Source organism: Strix aluco, chromosome 2, assembly GCF_031877795.1.
Source record: "Strix aluco isolate bStrAlu1 chromosome 2, bStrAlu1.hap1, whole genome shotgun sequence".
Taxonomy (NCBI): domain Eukaryota; kingdom Metazoa; phylum Chordata; class Aves; order Strigiformes; family Strigidae; genus Strix; species Strix aluco.
Window position 1 is genome coordinate 2,991,112 of NC_133932.1, and position 7,419 is coordinate 2,998,530.

Genomic DNA, 7,419 nt, shown 5'->3' on the forward strand with positions numbered 1-7,419 from the left:
GCCCTGGAAGGAAATTAGCCGTATTAGCATAGCCTGATACTGAGGTTAATCTGCTCCATTTCTGAGCAGAATTTGTTAGGTCTGGAAGCACATGTGGGTATATTGTTTCCAGCTCTGGAGTTATTTGGGGCAGAACTACCCATGACCAACGCCAGGAAAAGTAGGCAGTAGCTACAAGTAGCTGAAACACCTCCAACCCTGCTGTCAGCGCTGCCAAAGCCAGGCTGGCAACATCACTCAGAAAAAGGCTGAGTTGTGTAAAGCAGCATTTATGGCTGAGGGTACTGGCCTCTCAGAAACAGCCTTGTTGCCTCTGTTCTCTTCCTCCTGGAGTTTCGAGGGATCCCCATTCCAGTTCCATTCTGCCTTCTTTCCCTTCCTAATCCTTTTACTTTTTTCTCTCCTCTTCTTGCACGGGAATAGTCTAGCTGAAATGCTCACATCAAAACTGAATTTTACCTCTACTCCTGAGAATCCAGCAGCCACCTCTGGCACTGCCTTGGGGCATCTCTGCTTGGTGCAGCCACATCCTTTGAGACCCCCCAGCTCAGATATGTTCGCAATAGCTAAACCTGGCAGAAAGCCCCCCTCCTTGTCACCCCTCCTCCCTTCCCAGGACACTGTGGGAATGGCAGCAGCAGCAGAATTACCTGGCTGCCTTTCAGAAGAACGTATCCCAGAGCAAAGTAAGGCAGTGGCCTCAACCACTCAGTGTAATTAAACTTAAGCATCATTTTTGTGTAGCCTGTGCCGTGGCAACCGCAGCAGTTACTCTCATTCAGCTGGAAGGTTTAGAAGGCAGAGCCGTGGTATTTCACAAAAGATCCTCCTTGCAGGCAGTGCCTTAAACCATTGAGTTGAATGGAATACACTCGTGGAGCGAAGAGTGCCAGAGGGGGGAGAGGGGGCGGGAGAAAAATACACTGGCTAGAACCACACCATATCTGGCTGTGGTTCAATAGCAGCTCTTGGGGCAGCACCTGATATACTCTTAGGGTGGAAAAGGCTTTTTATACACAGTGCTTTGGCACCTTGATAGCATCTCTGTATTTTCATTCTTTCTCTCCTGAGTTCCCCAGAGAGGCAATATATTGTCTTCCCTCTAGTTAAAGGGAGAGGGGGCTATTTGCATAGACAGGTCACTCTGTTTCTGTTGAAGGTGAAACGAGAGGGCTAGCTAATTCATGCACACAGACAGGAGGATATAGCACTGTACTGTCAGCCATTACAGGAACTGTCGGTAAGACAGGCTGAGGCAGCTCGGCACAGCGCACGCAGCACTTGCCGGAGCAAACCTTTGGGTCAGGGTAGCAGAAAGAGCGATGCTGATAAAGAAAAGCCAGTCAGAAAGGGAGGGAAAAGCAGAATAAAAGACAAGGGGTCAGATTTTTGGGCTGCTATATACGAGCCTAAATTCTTCTGGCACCATGGTGGGGAGACAAAGGGTGTGGCCACAGTACTTTTGCGTCCCAGCTATTCTGGACTCCAGTACACTCAGCATACAGCCAGGTGGTGACATTGCCAAGGACAGAGTAGCAAGCACAACCTGGGACGTGCCAAAGGGACTGAAAGATCCCTTGCCACCTAGGATGGGCTCTGTGTATTACGCTGGAGGTCCTGAGACTGACAGCCAGAACCTGGGGCATGATCTGCTGAAGGGACCAGCTGAATTGGAGAGCCTAGAGTTGGAGCTTGGGTATCTTCAGAGCTTAAGGGTTGGGTACTGCTGCCAATGAATGCAAAGGAGATTGGGCAATCACCCTCAGCTAGTGCGGGAGAATAATATCACCTGAGTCTGTCTTAGTGCTTTTCATCAAGAGATACCATGTCTGTGTCATTACTGATAGTTTTTTGTGTTTTAGGAACAGAGACGTGGAGAAGGCAAGCAGACTTGTCCAAAACTGCCCGGTAAACTGGTGGTAAAACAAAGAGGAAACCTGCTGCCTCACACTGCCAAACTGAGTTCACTTGTCACGCACGAGGGGATGAAACATAAGGCTGCTGTCTTCCTCTCAGTCCTTCTGAAATAAAGCAGAAAGCTCTCTCTGAGGTTGTGGATACCGAGGTCTCCTGTGCCAGGATAGCAGATGCCTGCGCTGTGTGGGTCCCATGCCCAGTGAGGATCATTGTCCAGACAGCATGTCTCACTCTGCAACTGGTCTGAAGTATTTGCTCCTCACATGGGATGGCAAATGGTGGGGAGGTAACTAGATTGATCTCCCTTGTAGGCCTTTGCCTGGGACTTGGTACACAAGTTCCAGATGGTACAAAGCCCCTGCTGCTTGGATCTGCACAAAAAACTGCGTCTTCCTCAACCTATTTCACAACATATTTGGCTCGCTCTCGGTTGGTTGCTATTTGTACGAATTAAGCTGAGCTGCCAGGAACGTTTGCAAACAGTGAAAAGGGAAGTGGGATGCACAAAGCAAGTCAAAATAGGTCTCAGATCTGGCAAAATGCCTGCAGGTGCTTATAACATTTGACTTACTCTAGCCCATATATTACACACCCACACACTCATTCATCCAGCATTCTCTTGCCCTCGCACCCACACACGCGCACCCTTCACAGATTCATTCACCTTCCCTTCTCCCTCCCCACCTTCTCTTCCAAACACAGTCATTCCCACACACAAATCTACCTCAGACACGCTCTTTGTTCCCCATACACAAGCACACACACATTTGTGAGTGCTGAGTGCAGCGTCTGTAGGTGGTATATATACATTTGTATAGCAGACGATGCTGTAATCTTATACCTATGCTGTGAAAAAGCCTTTGGGATTAGTGAGCTGAGAGCTCTGATTGCTCTCACTTTGACGTAAAATACCACTGATCTAGTTTATGGGGCTGGCTGTTTCCATCCTTCCCTGCCTCAGCCTGAACTCTGCCATCGTTTTCCACAGAACCCCACTTTCTGCTCCTCTTCCCCTGGCTCCCCTTGACTCTTTCTCCCTGCGCTTTTCCTTTCCCACATTGCTGCCCAAGACCACGGTGTTTCAGAAAGCTTGGCCATCCCTGTCTCTCTCCATGACCTAACGCCGACCCTGATTATCTCACGGGGAGAGTGAGCAGGGATGAGCCATGAGCCTGCGGTGCAGCGGCGGGGCACGGGGCAGGAAATCCCGCAAGGTGTGGTGAGATCAGAGGCAGAGACGGTAAGCGGTGGGGCGGACCACACTGCCATCCCAGCAGCGCTGAGTCCGCCTGGCATCGAGCCTGCCTCTAATGGAATGTGACCCACCGCTGGGAGTGAGCTCATCTGTAATCCACTTAATTGAGTTTTATGAGCAGGGCTCTCACATCGGGGAGCCAGCCTGCCTTTTCCCTAGCACTCACCCTCCTTTGCTTGCCGCCTGGGGAAGAGAAGGGGAGTGGGGGGTGCATGAGCTGCTCCACCGTGCTGTTGATCATCTGGTTTCTGATTGCCTGCCCTGGAGAATGTGCAGGGAGCTGGACAGACATGCTCTTCAAGAGACTTACTGCCTCATGATCTAACGATGTTTGCTTTTGCTGCAGGTAGTGATGCTCAAATTTCCATGTGAATATTGGTGATGCTGCCGGGACTGCAGAGCCTTCAAGTTCTCCCAGCTTTTTGGTGTCTGCCAGTGCAGATCAGAGAAAAGAGGACTCAGACTCGGAGGAAAGGCTTTGATGTGCCATACAGATCTCATGTACGCATGAACCATCTTACCTGGGAGTCCAAGTGGGATGGGGACAGAGGGATTCTGATCTCACTCCTGCTTTCAGTGTGCAGTGATCTAAGCGGTGGAGCTGTCATCCCACAAGAGCCTTTCTTTACACTGTAATGTCTTGCCATCTTTAGCATCTGCATCATCGTTTGTTTGTATTATGTGAATTGGTCAATAAGGGCCAGCAAACAGAAATCTGTATGCTGTCTGCGAAGGGATTTACAGGCTTGACTCTGCTTGGTGAAAGATGCAGCCTTTTCTCTTGGTGAAGTAGACAGGGGGAGAAAGAGAAAGTGCGAGAGGGAGCCTTCTCCCCAGGGGAGTGTTACTCTCCTTGGAAAGGGCTAGCAGAGACCCTCTGGCATGCGTAATTTGGGATGTATTCCCTCCAGTGCTGGCATAAATGCCTATATTTGAAATAAATACTGGGTGCAACTCCTGCTGCTTTTCTATCGCTTCTGGTCTACCTTGTAGGAGGAAGCTTTTTGACGTGGTTTCAGATCTAATGTTGCGTACACATCGCAGAGCAGTAGCTCAGCAGTTCCAGAAATCCGTAGCTTTAAGGAAAGGTCATGGCATGTGGAAGGGAAAGTGTCCTCACACATTAGCACAAAGACCATAGCAGACCTGTGCTGGGAACAGCAATGTCACCGCTGTGCACTGAGTGATACTTCAGGTGTTTCTGAAAAACCCCAGACTCTGGAATCATGGAAATACATGATAATAAAAGATTTCATTTTTGTAAATGTGTGCTTCTAGTCTTCACAGATGCAGACAATACTGAAAAATTGGACCAGATGAAATCTGAGGACTCAAAACCCACTGAGGAAATAAAAAGATACCATATTATATGGGGTTTTTTTGAATGGCATGATTTTTAAGCAAATCTCACACAGGGGTGCAATGACCTTCCATTGACGTCCCAATGCTGAGACACTATAATGACTATTCAGGGTGGTTCATCGCAGCCGTGCTACAGATGAAGGGCCTGTTTTCTTCCCTTCTGCTTTTTGAAGTTCAGGACTCCCTAAATCATAGAATCATAGAGTCATAGAATAGGTTGGGTTGGAAGGGACCTCTAAAGGTCATCTAGTCCAATCCCCTACAATGAACAGGGACGTCTTCAACTAGATCAGGTTGCTCAGAGCCCCGTCCAGCCTGACCTTGAATGTTTCCAGGGATGGGGCATCTACCACCTCTCTGGACAGCTTGTTCCAGTGTTTCACCACCCTCCTTGTACAAAATTTCTTCCTTATATCTAGGCTAAATCTATCCATTGCCCCTTGTCCTCTCACAACAGGTCCTGATAAAAAGTTTGTCCCCATCTTTCTTACAAGCCCCCTGTAAGTACTGAAAAGCTGCAGTGAGGTCTGCCCAGAGCCTTCTCCAGGCTGAACAACCCCAACTCTCAGCCTTGCTCCACAGGAGAGGTGTTCCAGCCCTATGATCATTTTTGTGGCCCTCTCTGGACCGGCTCCAACAGGTCCGTGTCTTTCCTGTGCTAAGGACTGGACACAGTACTCTGGGAGGGGTCTCACCAGAGTGGAGTAGGGGGCAGATTCACCTCTCTCAACCTGCTGGCCATGCTGCCTTTGACACAGCCCAGGATACCGTTGGCTTTCTGGGCTATGAACGCACATTGCTGGCTCATGTCCAGCCTTTCATGCACCAGTACCCCCAAGTCCTTCTCTGCAGGGCTGCTCTCAATCCCTTCATCCCCCAGCCTGTGCTGACACCAGGGGTTGCCCCAACCCAGGTGCAGGACCCTCCACTTGGCCTTCCTGAACCTCATGAGGTTCACACAGGACTACTTCTCGAGCTTGTCCAGGTCCTTTTGGATGGCATCCCATCCCTCAGGTGTGTCAATGGCACCACTCATTTTGGTGTCATCTGCAAACTTGCTGAGGGTGCACTCGATCCCACCATCTGTCATTGATGAAGATACTAAACAGTACTGGTCCCAGTACAGACCCCTGAGGGAGACCGCCTGTCACCGATCTCCATCTGGACATTGAGCTGTTGACCACTATCCTCTGGATGTGACCATTCAACCAGTCTTTGTCTCAACCAGAACTTTTTGTCTCATAGGCACCTAGAATGGGAATCCAGATGGGTCAGCAATTTCTTTTTTTCAGATTCTTGCAAAATGAGCACTGCAGGACTGCAGGTTTCTCCCACTACCTAGTACCTCACCTTCACCTCTCCCCTCTGTGCCAGCTCCTGTGTACACATATGTGTGAGGAAGGGCTTTAGAGCAATGACTCTACTACTCTACTACTAGCAACATAACAGACAAATCTGTTGGAAATCAATGCTGAAAGACTGGTATTCAGTTGGACAAACTTAGACAGAGACTGCCTTGGATTGAACAAAGATACTTCTTTTTTGTCCTTTCCTTACTCTAAAATCTGAAAACAGTCATCCCAGCATTACGTGAAGTCCCCAAATGGCCATGCAATCTGGATAGAGATAACACTCTTCCAGTGAATTCAATGCTGGAAATATCTTCTCCCAACTTAAATACATTCTTCTGCCATGTCCTTTCACAGTGAAACTCCTGACATCATATGTGATACTATTTTATCCCTTGAGTAGTAGTTAGCTTCAAAAATGGCAGGAGACCCTTGGTATAGCCTCCGGCTCTCTCTGTTTACAGGATCCACACAAAACATATGGTACATGGAGAAAGGAAGAGCTGTTAAAAGGATGAAAGCTGTTCCAGTAACTGTGGTTGTTAGGAGCCAGCGGAGTATCTGTCATTGATGAGAGCAAAATATTTTAGGATATTTGTACTTTATGGCGCAAACGTTTTTTTGAGAAGTTTTATAAAAATAATTTTTTTGAAAAGTACACTGTCCAGGAAATTACTTCTGTCATATCCCAGAGCACTAAAAATGTCAAAGTTTCTGCAGAGATCTGCACAGTGTTTGACTCCACTGCTGCTTCAAACCCAAAGAGAAGCTTGTGTGCATCTTTTCCTTCCTGTCCATAGCAGTTGACCTAATAAAAGATACTGACCCTCTCTACAGCATTTGCCTCATGTTTAGATATTTAGGCAGTAGCGGGGGCTATCTTGTTTATCCAGGACAGACAGTCTTGAAGTAGCCAAGTCTGAAATAATTACTGCTCTTCCCTCTTCCTTCCCTCACTAAATCTCTTCCTTCCATGGCAATTGCCCAGATTTGCTGGTGGGGCCAAGCTAAAAGCAGGAGGCAGAGTGCTAACAGGGGCTGTGCTATGCTGTGGAGGTTCATAACCACATCAGCTATGGAAGGTCATGCATCTCTCCACTCTCATTAATAAATACGCAGCTTGGCTCTTCAGCCTAGCCCTCCCCCACTGAGCTCTTCACATACATCTATAAACACCCACTCACATGTATGTGTATAAACAAGCAAACAAATCATGCCACCTAAAAACCTAATTGAACAATTCCTCCTACAGCCTAGGAAGGAAAAGGAGAAAAGAGGATGTTGGTTGTTTCTATTTCTGAAATACTGAAGAGCTACTTAACTACTATTGTGACAGAAAGATAGATAACTAGGTTGATTAGAGAGTAAGAAAAGAAGAGGGAAAGTGTGGAAGAGAGAGAGAGAGGAAGAAGCTTTGTCACACGGCTCTGTCAGCTTGATTAGTGGCTTTCTCCTGAATCCTCAGTGGAGTGGCCTCTATGGGTCAATCTCATTAGAGATAAAAATGGAAGAGCTGCAGGAGTCCACACTGAGCTT